At 34.8% G+C, this 23,208-nt stretch overlaps 2 pseudogenes; one reads left to right on the plus strand and one right to left on the minus strand.

Moving 5' to 3' along the window:
• Positions 1-11,566: 11,566 nt before the first annotated feature.
• LOC113272231 lies at positions 11,567-12,928 on the minus strand (annotated as a pseudogene).
• A 1,169-nt stretch (positions 12,929-14,097) lies between these two features.
• On the plus strand, positions 14,098-23,208 carry LOC113272232 (annotated as a pseudogene).

Raw genomic sequence — 23,208 nt, forward strand, 5'->3', positions numbered from 1 at the left:
TTATGGTTCATACCATAGTGAGCCCAATTACTATCCACACACGAATTGGTCTTACGAGCAAGAAAATCAGGAATATTATAGTACTAGTCATGCGTTTTTGGAAAATTACTTAAAAACTAGTCCTGATTATGACATTTCTAAACCTGTTCAATCTCTAGAAGAAACCTACCAACAAGTTCGAAGGGAGTATGAACGTGCAGTTAGTTCAAGAGAAGAGAGTACACAACGGTCTAAGATATTCAATGAGACTTGTGAACGTATAAGTGTTACGCTCAGTGAAATTCAAGCATGTTTAGAGGCAGAAAATGAACAGTTAGCTAATGCTGCTCGAAATAATCTAAATTTCCAAAATAGTGTTTCCAATTCTACCCTTGATATCAATAGTGAATATTTGCCCAATCTAGAGGACGAGGTTAGAATAAAAGACACTAATTTAGATGAGGTTCATGATGATTATGATGAAGATAATATTGATGAAGAATCATAAATTTGTAGGCATAGTGATCCGGAACTAGTTACTCCATTTGAGCTTCATAATGATAATATTATTTCTGGTTCAGATCCCAATAATTTTAATGATTATTCACCTATTCAAAAGGATGTGGATCTGACTAGAGATACCACCGTTTTAGACGATGTAGTTCATGATCCTTTAGCATACAGAGTATTGGACAATCCATTATTTGATGAACTTATTAATGGATCGGAGGAAGTAACTTTGATTAACACCTTAGGTAATGAGCCTTTATATGAAACTTTCTCTGATAATCCTTTATATGATTGTGATGATGGTTTAGAGGAAAGAGTCTACCCTGAGAATACTGTTTTAGAATCTAGCGATTTAGAAACACTAGTGTTAGAAGATGATAAACTCGTATAAATGAGTGAGGATGAACCCAACTTAGAAGAATCTATTCACCACTTCCAGGAATCTGATGACCTAGAAATAAGGGAAGTTGTGACTAGTCTTTCTAGAGACATAGAAAACTCTAAGTTTGGGGGTGATTATCATTCTCTGTGTGCTTTAACTCTTAGAAATTACCCTCCTGTAGCACTTGACATTTGTGCCTCAACCATCTTACAAGATTATCTTCATACACGTTTTCCCGAACCTAATGATGTCCAGAAACCCATCAAAAACCCATCCTCTGTTTGATGTGGTTAACCCAGGCTATGATACCAAGATTGACTTTGTTTTCCCACCAAAAACTTTTCAACCAATTGTGGGAACTTTTGATTTTAAGATGTGTCGGTTATTAAGTTTTGAGACTAAACCTAATCACTTTAGGATATTAGGGTCGACACATTTTCTTAAGGAAGACCACCTCTTTCATTGTGGTCAAATATGTAAGTCATATCTGATTGACTTAGAGGATCCGCAATTATTTAGGTTATTACTTCGTGATTCTAAGTTCGTATTTGAGTTTTTACAGACTCTAAGACCTAGTGATTCGGATCCCATTTATGAAGAAACGCAGCCAATGAAAATATTCTATTTAGACCCTTTCATAGAACCTGAACCGCAATTAGCGATAGTTTTCAGGAAACTAGGTAAGGGCATGCTTTTCTTGTCCATTTTCTTGGTTCACTGCAGTTTCCTATGGTCAGCTCCATTTGGTTTTGAAAACCTACAGTTATTTCGACTGTTACTTTATGGTTCGAGTTGATCAATCCTTTTCTAAGTCTGGATGAAGACTTTAAACTTAGCACTTCTTGGGAGGTAACCCAATCTCATACAACACGGTAATATCCTTGCTTAACTCTTTTGCTTCAAATAGTAACCGTTTCTCCTTGTTCATGCTTTTAATTTCATCTTTAGAACATTGAGGACAATGTTAGATTTAAGTTTGGGGGTATGGGAGAAACTTTTTAGTTGCAATTAGTAAACTCCAGAGCCTAGAAATTTATGCCTATTAAGGTTTGCACTAACCAATCTAAGTGGATGGGAACATCTTGGTTATAGGAGTTGAGGAACCAATCTGATTAGATGGAAACATCGAAAGAGTCTATTCATAAAAGCACAGAGCTCAGGTGTTAGAAATAACATGATAGTTGCACCATATCTCGTTGAGTCCTTTTCATTTCTTTTTTTTTTTTTTTCATTTTAAACTATGTTTCTCTAAGTGATTAGGTGGGGCACACGATTCAAGTTGTTACCACTGCTAGGGTGAATTAGAGTGACTGAGTTACTAAAAAAAAAGACCGGACCAGTTAGACCAACCGGAATAAGTATTAACACTTGGATAGCAATATGCGTGTGTTCTCCCTGTTTCCGTCGCCTAAGCAAGCGTGGAATGCAGGACCCGTGGGAACTATCGTGTAATCTGCTGACAAGAAGCATGCGCTTGGATCAAAAAGATCTATTCATGCCGTTAAGTTAAAAAAAAATGGTTATTGTTCTGTGTAGTCAACTGCTGGTTCCCTTGTATTTGCCAGTTTGTTGATCTAGATTTAAGTTATCGACCACTGGTTCCCTTGTATATGTCAGTTGTGTTGATATTAGTCAGACCGCTATCGCAGTCCATTAGGATAGGTTCATTCTGGCAGTGGCCTTCAGACAGATATGTGAAACATCGATCATTTGGTTAACATCAAAACCATCTACATTTTTCTATTTCCATCTCCTTTTTTTTCTATCCATATGATTAGTTTGACTCCGAATATGATGTCCATAGTGCAACTATCTGAGTAGAGCTCTGTCACTTTATATGAATTTTAGTATGCTTGAGTGTAAACTCGTGTACAACAATTGGAATTTCGCATCAGGGTACTTCCTCCTGTAGTCAGTGATTGTAAGCCAACCAAGGAGATTCTTTAGTGCCTTCCAAGGTTCGTTGTAGATAGCTAGGGTCTGGAGTAAAGGTTTTGTGGGTACACCTCTGGTAAACCCTCCGGAGACAACACTCCGCCACTAGGGACACCTAGTGGTTTAACGGCTTACTGCACGTGCTAAGTGTAGTCATTTTATTTTAGATTAGATTTGCTCGAGGACTAGCAAATAATAAGTTTGGGGGTATTTGATAGACACATTTTTGTGTCTAATTTGTCCTCAATGTCTGTATTGTTGGAACTCTATTTTTGTACTAATATTGTGTTTTTATGTATTTTTAGGAAATAAACATTTTTGGAAAGATCTACTCGAAAAATTATGCGGGGCATCCCCGGAGGACATTTGTTATTCGGACTCTCATTTTGGTTAAGGGGAAACCCAATTACTAAGAGGCACCTCAGTTGGGCATTTTCTATTTACACTCCACAGACGATTAGGGGCACTTCATCTCTTTAAATTCAAAAACTTTTTGTTTTGGCGGGAAATGAAGTTCTCAAATGTTAGAGTTTCAATCAACAGAATGAAGGTGTTTTAGGGAGATTCAATCGCTCAAACTTGGTAGGAAGATGTGATATGACATGAGGAACACATTATGGGTAGTGGGTTCGATCAGAAGTGGCTGGAAAACGCGTGATGATCCTTGAGCCCAAAACAGAGCACGTGCACTGTAACACGAGTAAAAATGGAGTTCTTGTGTGCATGGAAGAGTCCTACTAGCGTTGGAAGAGTGTTGAGGCGTGGAGAAGACATTTGGGAGCGTGCAAGATCAAAGTTAACGCGTGCATGGGATTAAAAATGGAAATTTTCGTTATTATTGGCAGCCGAGAATATTTGGATTAAATGGAGAATATATGCAATCAATGGTCGGATTTTTGGCTTCAATTCACTATAAATACAAGGCAAAACAGTTTGGAAAGGAGGTAGAGAGTTTGGGGAGTCGATAGGAGGGCCAGAGAAGCAGAAATCAAGAGTTTTCAGAACTCTGCTGCTGCTGCTGATGATGATGAAGAACATGAAGAACACGAAGAACGGACCTGCCAGAGCAGTCGTTCTTCAACTATAACAGCGACAGCGGAACGTGGGTCGTAGTTTTTCAACGACTACAACACTTAAGAGATATCGTTCTTTGTAACGGGTTATGCAACGATTATAAACGTTGCAAACACCTGATTTTCACCATTTTCTCTCCATTTCATCATTGTGAACCATTTTTGAGCCATAATAAATTATTTTGAGAGCATTTATACTATGATGAGCTAACTCCCTCGTAACCAAGTCAATGGAGGAAGCTATTCACGCAACATAAATGGGTAACTATTTCATTTAATTATATAATTCACCTAATCGCTGCTTTTGCAGAGTTTTAAATTGTTTGAATGATTGTCTTTGTTATTCAGTTTGATAGGTTAGGCTTGGTTTAATCTCTTGATAATCTATGCTTAAGGTTTACAAATAATGTTTGAGAATCTGTATGATTGATAGTGAATTAAAGATAAAAGAGGACTTAAGAATTGAATAGATTTTTGAAATATTTATCATTCAATTTTGCGTAATAGTGGAATCTAGTGTCTTGGTTACCTCTCGCACCCATTGTTAATAATTTTGTATATAATTTTATTAACTCTCTAAATATCTTCACAAGTCCGAGAGTTTGAACCTCATTACTACAACTTCATCAAAAAATCATAAATCAGTGGCCAAGTCAATGTAGTTCAAATGAGGCAATCCGGAGAAACCACAGATGTAGCTAAATAATCAACTATGGTCGACCAATTATGGATTAACCATTAAAGTTCACTTTTGTTCATATGCAAAAAAACTATTCATTCGCAAGTATTTATATGCAGTTAAAAAAATATATACCATAAATTTTGCACGTATAAACTAAAATCTATAGTATGATATAACATTTTTTCATAATTTGAAAATGGCAACATCCATAAATACATAAATAACTTTGCGATTTCGCAAATATTTAATTGAAAGTCGATTTAGGTTTTTTTAAATGTGGGTAGCTACTAACTACAAGAAGTTTAATTTGTAAAGAATAATTTAAAACTTTTAATATAGGCGCACATATTCCCTCTTTGGTAACCGTTAATCTTGAAATGTATTATATTGTTGAAAATTTTGTTTCAAGGAGAATTAGAAGTACTGTTTCATATTATATTACTAAAATACTAATAACTGTAACAACTATTTTTACTTACATAGACTTCTTGACAAGAAAAATTAATGTTTAACATATTAAACATTGATTTATTGTTCAGTTACATTGATCATTAGTAATTTGCATTATCATGTGTGAAGAATATATATTTTTTCACCTCGTGATTGTATGTTTTTGGTTCTTTTACTGCATCCGACTACTGAGAACGTTTGGGAACACATACCGTTCTCGATATGTTGGTTTTAAGTCGTATTATTTTTTAAGCCAAGATAATATTGTTACAGATAGGTAGGGGTGGATATTATACAATATATACGATATGTTCATGATTATTTATTGCAACGGATAGAGTTCACTATGATGAAAATCCATCAAACAGTACCTACACATCGTGTGGTTCAATATCTGAGCATAAGAGTGGAGTTTTCTGTAAGAAACTTTCAGGTTGCTAAAATTTGATTGTTATTTTAGGTAGTTTTTGGGTAGAGGTTAAGATGCTAACATATTGAAGAAACTCTTGTTTTGTTATTAATTCTCAACCATTTGCTTAAAGTATGATATTCAACAATTTTCGATAAGTCGAATTAGATAAATGTCTTTGACAAATTATTCATTGACAAAAATAAAGAAAAAGAAGGATCTGGACAAATACAATCAAAGATTAAGTTGAAAATAATAATAAATGACAAGACAAAAACATTTATAATAATAATAAAAAAAAATATAATTTCATATTGAAATATTAATCATAACGATAGAAGTTGCAATGATAAATGATTAGAAATGGTAAATATTTTTTGTTCTAAAGAAGAAGTGCTTGATTAATACGTAAACAACACTCTTTTGTAAATATTTTGATTGATAAGATATATATGTACATGTACGTATAATATTCCTAGACTTTTATAGTAAAAAAGTTACAATGGCGAAATAACGACTCTCCGATTTGTTTTATTATGCACGAATGGGAAACAAGTGCTCATGTTTTTTGGCTTCACTGGTCAGAAAACCACGAAATACATTATTGTATATTCTCATTTATTCCTTTCGAGACTAAAGGGTAAAACATGACTTGAGGTTTGACTCATAATTTAATCAAGTCTCTTATAAATGGGAAGTAACTTGCTCAAGGTAATTACTTGACACTAAAAAGATGTTTCAATATTACAATATATGGAAGGAACCTCAACGCAAGTCAAGTTCTAAACAAAGAAACAAACTTTATGTATTAAAGGAAAGAACTTAACTTCATATTATAAATTAGAATTGCTTAGGTTGAAAGAATTTCATTGCTTACATCTAAAACAACCTAGCCTTCATCAATTATTATATATTAGAGACATCTTACAACGCAAAATAACAATCTCCTTCACGTTGTGTATCTTGTTGTAAAGGTTGTCCTTCATTACCGAAGGTTCTTCGAGAACAATGGGTAACACTGAAATGACAAGGGTACAAAGTACACCAAAATCTTTTTGATATATCACAAGCCTTGTTTAATCTTTCCCATACAATAACGACTAAAAGATTATTTCAGCAAGGTGTACTTGGTAATAGTCAGAGTTTGAAACGAATGAACTGCGTGATCGTTACAAAGTTGATTAACGTACAAGAGTATTTACTTCAATATAAGTATAACGATAATTATAATGTGAATTGCTTAGGTTGAAATAATTTCATTGCTTACATCTAAAACAACCTATCCTTCAACAATTATTATATATTAGAGACATCTTACAACACAAAATAACAATCTCCTTCACGTTGTGTATCTTGTTGTAAAGGTTGTCCTTCATTACTGAAGGTTCTTCAAGAACAATGGGTAACACTGAAATGACAAGGGTACAAAGTACACCACAATCTTTTTGATATATCAACATATGCATACAAGCCTTGTCTAATCTTTCCCATACAATAACGACTAAAAGATTATTTCAGCAAGGTGTACTTGGTAATAGTCAGAGTTTGAAACGAATGAACTACGGGATCGTTACCAAGTTGATTAACGTACAAGAGTATTTACTTCAATATAAGTATAACGATAATTAGAATGAGAAAGTAAAGAAAATAACACAGACGCACAAAATTTTGCTAACAAGGGAAACTACATGGCAGAAAACCCCCAGGACCTAGTCCAGTGTAAATTAAGTTGTTATACAAATTAATTATCACAAATTTGTATAGTTGAGATCAAGTAAACACTCCTTCATTACTCATTTCATTTAGTATCCATGCGTCTACAACCAATTTTGGTTACACACACGTGAATCCCAAGACAAAGTGGCCACTATCTTGAGTTGCTTCGTCGTTGTGAAGACTTTGTCTCTTAACTCCTTTGGGTTGTAATCCGAACAACAAAAGACTAAATCTATTTGAGTAACCAACTCACTTATCGATCAACTAAATCAATCTTTAGATCCGTGATAAAATAGAATAAAGGATCTTCTGATTATATCAATAAAATATTTTGCTCAAAGATCAAACCAAAACAGTGACTAATAATCAATCTTAGTAAACAAGCTCTATCCAAGAAACTTAATGCAACTGAACAATTTATTATATCACCACATTATGGTTTATCTTTTTCAACTCCCTTTCCACTTTTTATTCTTTAGTGACAAAGTGTAGAAAGAAAAATAATATTCGTCTTACGAGTAAGTATTCATGCCTAAGTCCAAAATCGATGTGTTGCTTAAGGCACTTTAATGGTAATAGCCAGGACTGGTAATTTTGACAATCCTAAAGCTTAGGGTTTGGGCTTCTTACCGTGGACATAGCCAGGACTGATAATTTCTTAAAACTTTTCGATATGTTTTGGTAGGATTTTTGTTGAGAACTGTAACATCTAACTAGATCTCCTATCTCTTGATCTATCTATGTTAGTTGAGAATGTTCCATAAATTTTATAGTTTTAAGTACTTGGTGTCAGTTGCATTTATTTATGAATCAAGATTATCCTAGTGTTCCAAGTACTATCCATATATCTGATCATGTGTGGTTGGGGCATCTGGATGCTCAAATGTTTTCTTATTACTATTGGCACGTGCAGGGTGAATTACGTAACTGAGTTTTATAGGCTTAATGTTTTGCAGGGTGCAAGAGAAATTGGTGCACCTAAAGAAAGCTAAGGATAAACTTGAAAAATGAGTGGTCTCGCATGCTTGATGCCGGAGACTAGGCAGGAATTTTAACGAATCTCCTTGGCAAAGTTCAAGGTTCTTCTCTATGTTCATCATTTTATTTTATCTGAAATACAAAGAATACAGTTGTCGTTCTTTTGATACTACAGACTTTGTATATCATTAGGACTTAAGAAATGTTTCTAGATATACTTTGAGATGTGTTTCTTACTTTGTGTGTATGGAGTTCATCATGGTATGTTACGGTGGTGAATTAACTCTAAGAAAGAATACTTTTTTGATAGTTTTGTTGGATTAATTTTATTTCCAAATTTGTATGTCCTTAGCTGACTTGTTATCTTTTAAAGAAACTTATACTTATATGCTTAAGACCTAAAAATGGCTGAATTCCATGTGATTTGTTTTGTTGGATTAATTTGATTTCTAAAATGAATATGAGATATTTGATTTTGTTACAGGGAGCTCTAATTTAGACCTGGTTTTGACCGGTCAAAACCACTGTTTTTTTTATTTTGCAACAAAATTCGCAATTGCAGTAAACTGTTGCGAAATTATAGTTTCACAACTATTACAAACTGTTGTGACCATCTAATTTCGCAACTGTTTGAGACTGTTGGGACCGAAAAATTGCAACAGCAATGTAGCCGCTGCGAAAATTTGCAACATCGACTTTCGTAACAGAGCCGAACTGTTGCGTCCCCACTTTGCAACTGCCAGTTACTGTTGCTAACCACTAAATTTGGTGTAGTGACAAGTCTTATGTTTATCAAGATTATTAGACCATTGCTCGCTTGAACCGACCAAGCGTTGGCATGTAATTTTGATTGTGAAGTTTAGTTTCAAAACTCCGAGTCGCTTGAGTCGGTTACTAGAGTCAACTTTTTAAGGTTAGACGAACATAAAAAAATTGTGACTTTCTATAGTTACTCATGAAGACCTGAAGACGTATCGAAGTTGATAAAAATATTATCTTCCAGTTTGAGGTTAGTAATTATAGACTTGACTTGTTCCATTTATATATTTTGTTGTGTCAAGTCTATATTTAATCGAAAACATGACATGCAAAATTAAGTTTGTTACAATGATTTTAATATTGGTGACTTGGTCATTATACTATAATCAAAGTATTTAAGGAATGATATACTAGTTGTTTCTACAACCTAAATATATGAACTTCGTGTTCTCGACAGTGCACTAATTGGTAACTTGTTATTATTTAGTGTATTGCACATTCGTATGAATCCAAACCTTGGAGTTATGTTTGGAAGTATTTTTAGAATCATAGTTTAAGGAAGTAGACTTGTGAAACTTTTTTCGTATTCGAAATTAGATTCAGGACCGATTCCTGGAGAGAATCGATCACTGGACCGATTCTGACTATGTTTGACTTGTTTATACATTTTAGATATGTCTGTAATCTTCAGTTTTCTACATAGATCGAGATGTACGCAAGTTAAACTGGGAATGTTCATCAGTGTTGACATAGTGATTTGAACATGTGCTAAATATCTTATTGTTCAATGATCCTAAAAGTTGTTATATTAATAAAGCACATGGATTTGTGCTAGATAATCTACGAGAGAAATCAGTTTATTAGTTGGAACACAATTGGTATTTGCTAATTTCAGAAATAAACATATATTGTATATCTTAAGGATTTTTCGAAATTGGTAGATCTTGTTTCTGAACAAGCCTTGGTCATATAACACTATAAATAGTAGAGTCATGTAATATTACTAACGCATCCCTTGAAAACATATTTTGATTGACTGTGAGGAAATCCAACTTGTTAAGAGGTAATAGTAATCTAATTATGTGAAAAGCTTGCGTTGTCTTCTTTTAAAGTCTTCATTAGGGTCAAGAAGCCTTTAGCAGTACCGTCGGTGAGAAACTAGATCATATTATGCCTTTCTCTTCTCATATAAGGCCACTCAAGCTTATTTGAGGATTGACTAGAACAAATCTAAGTGATTCTAGGTCTGTTGATAGAACTGTTGATCAATTATTGTTAATTGATTTTGTTTTTCTGTGTGTTGATCAATAGTGGAATTAAGTTGTTTGCAACGGTTATTTTGAAGATCGAAATTAGCCGTATAATTGGGTTTAGCGGGTTGGGTCTGGCGATGGGGCTAGTCCGACTAGCTGAGTTCGGATAAGCTTGCATCCGACTTTGGCGTATAAAAGAAAAGTTAAAAGTTGAAAAAAGGAAGGTGGCCCAATTTAGTTAAATAGGAGTTATTAATTAGCTTTCTATAATCGCGGCGTCTAATTTTTTGTATGACATGTTTGAGACTGCATTCTCATTCTCGATCACACTCTTTGTGTGACTGTTATATCTGACTCATCTTACATAACGAGGTGTACACTGTATAATGCAAGGATTTTGAATCCGATTTTGTGAAAACTACTTAACTTAACCCATGTGCATGTAACATTTTTGTCTTCACCATTGATTTAATTTGGATTATTTCCTAGCTGATTTTACAATACTAGGAAAACTGACATGTTAAAATGAGCTCGTGGGCTAGAGTTTTAATTATGGGCCTGCATAGATTTTGGTAGTAGAACCACGGAAATTGGAAAATATAAAGAAGAAATTTTACTTTGGGTTACACCTAGGGGTAGATTTTTCTTACACTTGTTAATTGTTATACCCAAGTTTTTTTTTTTTTTTTTTGCTAGGTAAAAATATATATATCATGGCTTCGCCCGGTTTTTCATTGTTATACCCAAGGAACTCAAAGAAGTGTAGAGTGGAAGTAAGTTAACGTTTTGAAGAGAGATAACTTTACTTACGACCTTGAATATGTGTAATGTCATCCTAAAAAGAATGGAAGATTGTCGGTTTGAGTATACGAAAATGAAAATGTCGAGGTCTTCGTGTAGAACTTGCAGGAAAATTATTAAGGAGTTGTTAAGGTTAGGAAAAGTAGTTCAAGATACTAAATATGATGGCGTTAATGAACTTCTTCTTTTTCATGTGTAAATTTCTATGCTATGCTTCAAAAAAAAATGCTTATTAATGGTTAAAAATAACACAAAATTGGTTAAAAAAGACCAAAATCAACAATTCCTGGGTGAAATGGACAGTTAGATTTTGATACTGTTTAAATGGACAAAAATGTAAAAATAGGAAGGATGTAACCAGTTTCATCGTGTCCATTTTCAAATATTTTTTCTTATTTTTAATTTATACAGGATGTATCCAGTTTCATCCTTGCTATTTTTTAAATTTAAGCTACGATGAAACTAGCTTCATCCTTGCTATTTTTTTTTGGCCATTTCACCCAAATTATGTTTTACTCGTCCATTTGAATCGTGATTTAAAAATATTTGGACAAATGACCCATTTTCCTTAAAAAGAATAGTGGAGCTTCCAAGTACTTCTTGAATGGAACCATCACTTGAGACTTTTTAATTAGATCACTAGTAGCTTCTGCCCTTTTTGGTCGGATAAGAAGCCATCTTGTTGATTCCACAAATCCCTTCGGAATTTCCAGTGTTTCTCTTCATCCTAATATATCCTTTTTCTTCCCATTTTGGTCCCCAAGAGTTCTTCACGATGATGTAGTCTAACCCTCCCTTATCTGATCCGTACCCAACAGCAGTCACTCCATGATCTAATTCTGTACCACAAGCTCCATTAAATACCCCCTGCACGACAAATTTAGTCTCATAGTTATATACTCAATTATTCTCTATTTCTACGTCCTTGTTATCAACTCTAATAAGTATGGTTGGTTGGTATATTACCCCGCTATAGAATTGGAAATCTCTACCAGGCTTCAATAGCAACACTAAGAGGCTGACGTGAGAGTGCCTTTAACAAGCTTTGTTCATCGTTCTCTGGCACATCTTTGTAACCACTAATCGTTACTACTTCCATCTCCTCCTGATCAAGAATTAACCATGCGAATTCAAGCACAACACGACTTGATGAAAAAATTACGAAAAAACTAAGGAAAACTAGTTAATCTTGATTCAGTTCTATAATAGTTAGTTAACTTAGTTTACCTTCTTTCTTTTGCATGTTCCTTCCTCCATGAGATACGGGTAATCTTCTTCTTTATGCAGACCACCGCGAAAAGCTATGAATATGAAAGCTAAGTCCACCAATCCTCCTTTACAACCGTTGTTGAAGGGTTTATCGCAATCTATCAACTGTTGCTCAGACAATGAAGTCAGATTTCCTGTTACAATTTGATTTATTCCTTCTACAGCTGCCACGGTAGAAAATGCCCAGCAACTCGTCTTCTAGAGAGTGGGTGAGAGAAAGATGCATGCATGATTGATACATACCACAACCACCTTGGTCCTTGACATGAGTGACCGCACCTTTTCTCCTCCAATCTATATATAGATTTGGGTAGATCAGCAGCATCTCGAGGAGAGGAGGGTGATTCTGCTCTCTTCCTTGGGATTTGATTATTAATTTTGAGTCCAAGATATATACTTCTTCTTGAACTCTTCATGACTCATGTCCGTAAAGTCGTTCAACCCAAGCCAATAACTACTATCTGTCAATTTATTTCTCTCATCTATATGCTTCAAATTGTCCTTAAATACTTCAAACCTATGCACCTTCTCTTCAATGCTTCTGTATGCTTTACCATGCTTGGACATCCATGATTCAAAACGATCAATGAGTTTGTCTATCGATGTCAAGTCATCTGATGAATAACCAACAATCGAAAAATCACGAGCGAGGGTGCAGCACACCAATAGCAGTGACAATGAGAGAAAAAGTAAACAACATGGTTTAGAAATTGGTAACCCCGAAGTCGCCATTCGAAGTGAAGCCAACAAGAAATGGGTGTCCGTCTATATATATCTCCCTTCCAAGAATGCATATGTAATGCCCTCAAATTATTAGTTGCTTTTCAATAGAACATTTTGTAGGTAGATTTAATCTTCAAGACTGGTTCTTAATTTGCAAAATCTTTAACTCAAAGCATATATTTATCTCTCGGCTTATTGCAGTCCCTACTAACATGCTTACATATCGGCTATGTATTATAACTATCTAGTTTATTAATTATTTTTACCAACTACCACTAGTTTCATTTTAAAACAATGAATCTGAAATCAAGTTACAAAATGGTCCAGCGCTTTACCTTGACCGAGCCGATTGATCTTCAACGTGGTGGATGGAGAAGGAACTCAAGGAAGTGTGCAGGAGAATTTTTGTAACTACCAACTGAAATTTTTATAATTAGTTGACTTGACTTGGTATGCCATGTTGGAAATAATTGGGTTTCACAAAGGATGAATGAATCAGAGAAGAAAGTGTTGCACTCCAAAACTTTCAAGGCTTGTATAAATTTCTTTTAGACAAATATTTCTACCCTCCCAATAACAATTGGCGATTACAACAGGTATGCGAAATATTGCCTTCAGGATACAATGAAAGCCCTGCAACGAAAACTGAATTCAAGGTTTGTACCCCTTGATTCAATCAAGAACACACAAAGAGATTTCTGATTTCTGATGATGCTTTTTGAAACAGAGAAAACAGATTGATTTTTCTTATATGTTTAAACGAAACTGGGAGAAGCTATTTATAAAGGGTTTTGCACCTGTTGGGAATAGGTTTTTATTCGCCAACAGGTTTCTATTCACGAAACGTCGGGTTCCTTCATCAACAGACATCAATGGTGTCTTTTGGATTCGAAATTTTCGAACAGGCTTTTATCGGCCAAATAAAACCGTCAGTTCAAAAAATTCTTCCGGGGGCGTTGCCCCCTTGAAACCCCCACCAGGGGCGGTCTCCCCTGGACCCCCACGACCTGACCTGTCAGGTCGACCACAGCCTGGGGGGCGATGCCCCCCAGGACCCCCCTTTGGTAAGCGGTGTTGAAAATATTCCAACATGCCAGCTAGAGGGGTTGGAAATTTTTGAAGTGTAGAGAGGAAGTTTTGAAGAGAGAAAACTATATAAACGATCTTGAAAATGTGTAATGTCATCATACAAAGAAAGAAAGATGAAAATGAGGAATGCAAGGAAAGAATGGAAGATTAAGTACGCGAAAGAATGGAAGATTGAGTACGCGAAAACGTCGAGGTCTTCGTGTAGGACTTGCAGGAAATTTATTAAGAAGGAGGTGTTAGAGTTGGGGAAAGTAATTCCAGCTACTAAATATGATGGCGTTATGACGGTAATAATAAAATCCACCCTTAACTTTTTTTTTAATGTAAATTTTTATGCCTTTTGATGGTTATATCCGATACATTTGTCTTCTTCTTAATGATCAGAAGTGGAACCATACTCAATGCATTCTCAAGAGACCAAACAAGATCAGTTCGTAAGAAGTTCCACTAATTGGCTCATTAGTTTTAGTTTTGGGTGTACTTTTTACAGCCTAATGATTTTGCTTGCTTGCTTGCTTGATTACATGTTATTTTGTTATGCGGACACAGCCTTGATGACGTTGAAGGAATAGATTCTCTACGGTGGGAAGATCAAAAAAGGATGAGAAGATATGTGCAAACTGGTATATTCTTCAATACGACTACAGTTGGTGTAAACGAATGTAGTATTGAGGTTTCACAGACTTGTCGTGCTATTTGCAAGTTGTGTAACAAGAAGATTACAGAAGGAGAGGTTTGTTTGTTTGTCATTGTTTTTTGCTTCGGGGTGTAAAATCGTCGTGTTCCTTTGATATTGATACGGATTTTGTTGTTTAGATTCGTATCTCAACCAAGCCTGGTGGAGAAGGCACCAGTACTCTGGCTTGGCACCATGCATATTGCTATATGGAATGGTCTCATTCTACAAATGTAGAGAATTTGTCAGGTTGGAATAGCCTCACACTTGCAAGTCAGGGAGATGTTCATGCCTATGCCAATAAGGGCACTTCCACTGGCAATAGAGGTATGAAGGTCTTGGTGTATAGGGAGATGAACATTATTTCAAGGCTTCGTTCTTTGCAACACCCCTCTAACCAAGTTATTTTCTTTCAGATTTATTGGTTGAGTTGCAAGGGGATAAGGAACTGCCACAAAAGCCTCTCAAAGGTGGGGTTAAGCGGAAAAGAAGTGTTAGCAGAACCGAAAAGTCAAAAATCAATAAATCTGAGTGGGGTACTTCTTACCAGGCGGCATATGAAAGCTATACAAGTCCAGAGATTCAAATCCAAAACTCTTCTGTTCTGGAAAGTGAGCTTGAGGCTCAGAATAAAGCATTATGGGCTATAAAAAACAACTTGAAAGAGCAAGTAACTATTGCAGAGATGCGAAAGATGCTTGAAGCAAATGATCAACATTCAGCTGGATCAGAACTTGATTTAAGAGAAATTTGGTAAATCTTTTAAAATTATTTGGTGGTATTTCTAATTTCGTCTCCGCGCCATATAGACCGTTTCCCTAGCTGCACTAGTATACTAGTTTCAGATTTACTGCCTTCAAATTTGCAACACAATGTTTAAGAAGTTCAGCTCATAATTTTAAGTGTTCTGTTCAGTTCTCCCTGCATAAATTTTCTGTGCATTTGTACATGACATTTTTTAACAAAATCTTCTTTTCTTGTTAAGCGCGGACGGAATGCTGTTTGGACCACTTGGTAGCTGCCCCATTTGTTCTGGCTCGCTTCATTACTTTGGAGCTGCATACCGTTGTCATGGTTATGTGTCAGAATGGACCAAGTGTTCTTACTCTACTTCTGAACCGATACGCCTAAAAAGGGAGTGGAGAATTCCTCAAGAAACAAGCAATGAATATCTTTGCAAGGTGTGCAAACCACAGTTTCATGTCAAATATTAGATTGCCTAGCTGTTAGATTGTAACAACTCTTGATATACATGATTTTGACTGTAGTTGTTCAACTCGCAAAAGGGATGCAGATCAGTTCGTATTCTACCCACAGATTTTTCTAACCAAGCTTCAGGAAGTCAGTCTGCATTCAAAGGTCTGAAAGTAGCGTTTATCGGAGTTTCAGAGGATTCCATGGTAGGATTTTCCTATTTATTCAATAAAATGTGTTAGTCTTTAATCTTGCCAGTGCTTTGACTGAAATATTCATTTGTCACACTTTTATAGAGAGAATGGAAGAGTAAAATGCATGCATCTGGAGGGGAAATTCATGCAAAGCTCAAACAAGGCATGTGGCCGTAACCGTAATCTTTTATTGATCTCTCAAAGTTGATCAATTTATTAAGATCTTGTCATTCTCGCTTTATATTCAGGCACAAATTGTTTGGTTGTGGGTGCGGAGTTGGATTGTGAAGGTCACGATGGGTTGGAGTATAAAGATCACTTTCAGATTATAAGAGCAAGGTATAAGTAGTCTCATGATATTACTAAATTTCTGTTGATTGCGTTGTTTTGGGACTCGAAAGCCTTAACCTTGTGATGTGAATTTCAATTTGGCAGGAAGTTGGGATTACCAATTTTGAGACTAGATTATCTGACTGACTGCACCAAAAGGCAGAACATAAAATTGGTCAAAAAGATCAAAACACAAAATTCCTGGGTGAAATAGATTCTTAGCTTTTGATACTGTTTATATAGCCAAACATCAGAAATATACTGTTTATATAGCCAATTTGGATATTTGGCCCAGGAAAATTAAAATAAAAAAATATGTCTTACCTAAAATACCCCTAACCTTCTAAACTCTTCTTTTTAAAGAGAATTTATTTCTCTTTTCAAAACCTCCCAGTCCCGGCAGAGCTCGTTTATTCCTCACCTGCAGAATTCGATCAAAGTTTCAGAGCTCGTGTCTTTTTCAGATCTGGTTGATCAATCATGGTGATTAATGATTGTTGAATAATTTGTTGAATCGAAGTTTCAATTGGAGTTTCAACTGTTGAATCGAAGTTTCATCTAATAGCGTCGAACGGTAAATTTCAATTGAAATAATTTTGATTTGGTTTTTGTCCAATTGAAGTTTCTCTGTCGATTTTGAAGTAATTTTTAGTTGTTGATGATTTTTTATGAATTTGAAGATTAATCTTTGTTAATTTTTTGATTTTAGTTGTTGATTTGGAATATCCAGGGTTTAGTTGATTATGTGACATTATTTGGGTTTTTCTCGAATCATGTTTTCTAGGGTTTAGTAATCTTATTTTCAATGCAATATACACAGATGCAAACCAATTTTGGGTTTAGGTTATTATTAGGATTTCTCCTTTACGTTACACAACCACAGAGATGTTATTGAAAGACCTAGAGATGTTATTGTGAGCAATTGGAATCAAAAATACCTTACACAACCACAGATTATGCATGCAGTTGTTGATGCTTATGTTACTTTCAATATTGGTGATGAACTCTGGATTGATTGATTGGTTCTTGTTTTTTTGGGTATTTATTGATGATAACTTGGTTGAGTGTTAGAGGCTTAAGGGAAATAGAACTTTGCTAGTAAGTACATAGTAACTTGCTGAGGAAAAGTTAAAATGCAAAATTTGAATGTTTGCATTTTAACTGCATAACTACTTTTGCATAACTACTTATGCAGATAACCTAAACAATGCATAACTTGTCATGCTGTCAATGTTGGATCTTCATAAGATGTTATGCATTAAAAAAATAAGTGACGCAGGGAATGCTTAACAAAAACAATAACACTTCTTATATGCATAACAAGTTATGCAGATACTCTAAACAATGCATAACAGGTCATGCAGTTATTTTTGGATCTGCATAAGATGTTATGCAGTTAAACAATGTTCGTATTTTATGCAGTTAATCAAGTTATGCATAATAAGTTATGCAGTTCTGCATGTTTGCTTTCATATGCTTGAAATAAACATTCATTCTTAAGGTTCATAAAACAAGTACCTCTAAGCTTGAAATATGCTTCTTGAGCATTGCTTTCTTCATTGTTGCAAAGTCCCACCTTGCAGCTCTTGGTGTAGCATTGGGATTGACCTTGACAATGTCTGATGATGATATCTCAGCTATGTACTGCATAACTAGTTATGCACATTTTTTTTGTACTGCATAACTAGTTATGCACATTTTTTTTGTACTGCATAACTGGTTATGCACATTTATTTTTGTGCCACATAACAAGTTATGCATCTGCATAACTAGTTATGCACATTTTTTTTGTACTGCATAACTTGTTATGCACATTTTCTTTGTACTGCATAACTAGTTATGCATATTTTTTTTGCATATTTTTGTAATGGATAACTTGTTATGCACTTTATCACATTGCGAAGGAGCTGATTGAGAGATTCAATTTACTCAGCAAAGATAATCTGAAATTCAAGCTCGGGTTCGTTCGTTTTATCTTTGATTCTGATCTTGTTTAACTTTGATTCTGATCTTGTTTAATCTTGATTCGATTCTAGGTTTTAGTTTCTTTAAGATTATGATCTATTATTTTAAGTTACAGAGTTTAATTTAGGTTTTCGAATGGATTTTTAGATATTTTAAGCTTGTTTTTGAATTTACGATCAATGCAGATCTTTTCGATTCAATCTTTTAGTTTCGAGTTCACAGAATTCCAACTCCATTGCACTGTACTCATCTCTAAAGTTCTCCTAAAACTGCAACATGATTTAATAACACTCATCAGGGAAGGCATAACTTTATATGCATAACAGGTTATGCAGATACTCTAAACAATGCATAACTTGTCATGCAATCAATGTTGGATCTGCATAAGATGTTATGCAGTTAAACAATGTGTGATGCAGGGTACGCTTAACCAATATAATAACGCTTTTTATATGCATAACAATTTATGCAGATACTCTAAATAATGCATAAAAGGTCATGAAGTTATTTTTGGATATGCATAAGATGTTATAATGTTTGTATTTTAACTGCATAAGCATTTATGCATAATAAGTTATGTAGTTCACCATGTTTGCTTTTACTGCATAACCAGTTATGCATAATAAGCTACGCAGTTCAGCATAGTTGCTTTTACTGCATAAGCAGTTATGCATAATAAGCTACGCAGTTATGCATAGTTGCTTTTACTGCATAACCAGTTATGCATAACAAGTTACGCAGTTATGCATAGATGCTCTTACTGCATAAGCAGTTATGCATAACGTTATGCATAGATGTTTTTACTGCATAACCAGTTATGCATAACAAGTTATGCAGATACTCTAAACAATGCATAACAAATCATGCAGTTAATTTTTATATATGTGCATAATGACTCATGCATTATTTATTTTGGCTTCATAGTGTTTTTTAGATGTTATGCATTAAAACAATAAGTGACGCAGGGAAGGCGTAAAAACCCTTTTATATGCATAACTACTTATGCAGATAACCTAAACAATGCATAACTTGTCATGCTGTCGATGTTGGATCTGCATAAGATGTTATGCATTAAAACAATAAGTGACGCAGAGAATGCTTAACAAAAACAATAACACTTCTTCTATGCATAACAAGTTATGCAGATACTCTAAACAATGCATAACATGTCATGCAGTTATTTTTGGATGGTTTCTGATGAATCTTCTACTGTTGATGGTTAGGAGACGGTGGAGGAAATCGATTTCTGATGGTTTTTGGTGTAGGGAAACAGTGGAAGAATTTGTTCCTCTTCTAGTTTGTGAGAAGATGAAGAAGAATGATGTTGGAGGTTTTCATCTGAAGAGAGAATGAGAACGTGGTTTTATTGAGGAGACGGAGAACGTGCAGTTACAAAAGGGTAATTGGGTCAGTTTCAATTAAAAAGTTGAACTGTCCATTTGACCCAGACGAAACTTCTACCAGTCCATATGGCCCAGAAAACTTGTGTTTTTGGCTATATAGTCCATTTCCTGAAGGCAGAAAAGGCTTCCACTTGATCAATACTTAATTGAATCTTCTTATAAAGATTCCAGAGGTTCAGTAACAATGAAGGTTAATGGGAACTGTGTTGTGCACGAAACATCTGATATGCAAGGTTACAGTCACATTCTTGAGGATGCAAAACATATATACAGTACAACATTAAACAAGTCTGACTTATCAATTGGCGTTAATAAGTACATTCACATATCTCACGATGGCTTCTTTTTGCAAAACTAGTCGTTTTCTTGCTTGCAATGGTAACTTTCATTCTTCTGACAACTTTTGTGCAACTTGAAGTTATTACGTAATGCAAATCATTCAAGAAGATAAAAGGACAAATTGTTATCTATTTCGTGAATGGGGTCGGACCGGAAATGAGCAGATTGGTGGAAACAAACTTGACGAAATGTCAAAAGCTGGTGCCATTAGAGAATTTATGCGTTTGTTTCTGGAGAAAACAGGGAATCATTGGGAAGCATGGGAGAAAAAATAAAATTTTCAGAAACAACCTGGCAAATACTTCCCGCTGGACATCGTAATAAATCTCCTTTTGTTTAAGTTTTCACAAAATGTGAAATGTTGTCACTCTTAACTAATAGTATATTTTACACCATAATGTTGGACTTTTCAGGATTATGGGATCTCTAAACAGGTTTTAAAAATCAAGGAACCCCAACTGCCAAGTAGTCCACTTGCTCAACCGGTACAAAATTTGATGAAGATGCTCTTCAATGTTGAAACATATAGGTTTTGAACTAACTCTCTTCATTTTCATGGTCTTGTTCAAGTTAATTCTATAGTTGATATGAAGTTAATTCTATGGTTGATATGTAAGCATAAAAATGTGGTACCATACTTTGTTACAGGTCTGCCATGATAGAATTGGAGATTGATATGTCAGAAATGCCTCTTGGCAAGCTAAGCAAAAGTAACATCCAGATGGGTAAGTTGTTTGCCTAAATTGAGCACTTAACCTCAACTCGGTAATGCTGGGCCGGCTCGAGTTCTTTATTTATCATTAGTGAGGACACATGTAGAATGCACGCGCTTGAATTTAACTCATCCAACAATATTAAATTTGAAGCAATGAAATTTTTTGGCATAAAATAAAAAATTTCTATTGTTATTTGTACTTGTTAGATAATTTAAAGAGTTTTCAAATATGTAAATTTTATTAAAAATGCAATGTATATTTTGAAAGATGTTAGATTGTTTAAAAATTTGAGTTATTTTAAAAAACAATAACATTTCTGTAAATATGTACGTTTTTAGTTGTTTTTTTAATTTGGTGCTATTTAATATACATTTCTACACTTAATTTTTATAGAAACTACCTGACATAAAAGAGCTTAGTAATTGAAATGAGGGCAACTTAGTAATTTAGAGGATCTCTTACCAAAAATACATTTTTTTCTTTATATTAGTAAGATTACATATTTTTAAGTTATTGTCGTGTGCATGTACAGGTTTCAGCGCATTAACAGATATACAGAATTTACTAGTAAGTAACAATCAGGATCTCTCTGTTAGAGAAAGTTTGCTTATTGATGCAAGCAATCGCTTTTTTAGTATAATCCCTTCAACTCATCCGCATGTTATAAGAGGCGCAAGAGACTTAAGGCCAAAGGTATGGCTTCTGCACATATACATCATCTTAGATACCAATAAGACGGGTACGTACTAATTTATTTACTGAATGTAGGTAGAAATGCTAGAAGCTCTCCAGGACATTGAAATAGCTTCCAGGATAATTGGGGTCAATGCCGAATGTGACGAGTCCCTAGATGCGAAGTATGAGAAGCTCCATTGTAATATTCATCCACTTCCTCACGACAGTGATGATTATCTATTGGTTGAGAAGTATCTTCTTACTACTCATGCCTCAAGGCACAAGGTAGGCACAAAATTGGTTAAAAAGACCAAAATCAACAATTTCTAGGTGAAATGGATAGTTAGATTTTGATTCTGTTTAAATGACCAAAAATATAAAAATAGGCAGGATGTAACAATTTCATCGTGCCTATTTTCAAATATTTTTTCTTATTTTTAATTTAAACAGGATGTATCCAGTTTCATCCTTGCTATTTTTTAAATTTAAGCTTACTATTTTTTTTTTGCCATTTCACCCAAACTATTTTTTACCCGTCCATTTGAACCGTGATTTAAAAATATTTGGACAAATGACCCATTTTCTGCAAGGTAGGCTTATTCAAAGTCTACCGGTGTCGCTGCATGACTTTTTGATGTTTGTGTTTTGCTGAACTTTGTGTAAATTATCAGGAATGGACGCTTGAACTGGAAGATGTCTTTGCACTTGATAGAGAAGGAGAATTTGATACGTTTGCACCCTATAGAGAAAAGCTTCAGAATAAAATGCTCCTCTGGCATGGTAAGTCATGATTGCTTGGGATGACTTAAAGAATGAAGGTTCTACATTGGCAATTTATTATGTTTTGCTTGACCTTCACTCTTTGCTCATATCTCTGACAAAATTGAGGAATTTTGATTTTAGTTAAGCTGAAATAGTCTCATTTAAACAGGATCCCGTTTGACGAACTTCGTGGGTATCCTTAGCCATGGACTGAGAATAGCGCCTCCTGAAGTTCCATCATCGGGTTATATGGTCTCTCTCTCACACACACACTTTCTCTGGATGTGTCTATAAAATCGCATTGAAAGTGACTAAATGATGTAAATTTCATGCGCAGTTTGGCAAAGGAATTTACTTTGCGGACCTGGTGAGTAAAAGTGCTCAGTATTGTCGCACTAGCAATTGGAACCCAGTAGGTTTATTACTTCTCAGTGAAGTGGCATTAGGAGATATTTATGAGCTCAAAGAATCTATGGTAAGTCAACTAAACATGTCCTCTTTGTAACTACAAGTTTTTTTGTTGTCGATCATTTCGGCTCTTTTGCGTTGTAGACCTACAAAACCCCATCATAGCCATAACCATTCCCTGGTTTTCACATTTTCCTTTTTCTGCTTCTTTAGAACATGGATAGACCTCCGGAAGGAAAGAACTCAACCAAAGGATTAGGAAAGAAGACGCCACAGAAATCAGAGTACATGACATGGAAAAACTATGTAGTCGTGCCTTGTGGAAAACCTGTCACGTCGAACGCTAGGACCTCTGAACTAATGTATAATGAGTACATTGTCTATGATACTGCTCAGGTTGGTCTTATGATACATGACTCGTACTGTCTAATGCATAAAACCAATCTATATTTTTACTAAAAAGTTAAGTTGTCATTTTTGATACACGCAGGTTAAGATGCAGTTCTTAGTGAAAGTAAGATTTCATCACAAGAGATAA

The sequence above is a fragment of the Papaver somniferum genome, chromosome 4 (genome assembly GCF_003573695.1).
Source record: "Papaver somniferum cultivar HN1 chromosome 4, ASM357369v1, whole genome shotgun sequence".
NCBI classification, from domain to species: domain Eukaryota; kingdom Viridiplantae; phylum Streptophyta; class Magnoliopsida; order Ranunculales; family Papaveraceae; genus Papaver; species Papaver somniferum.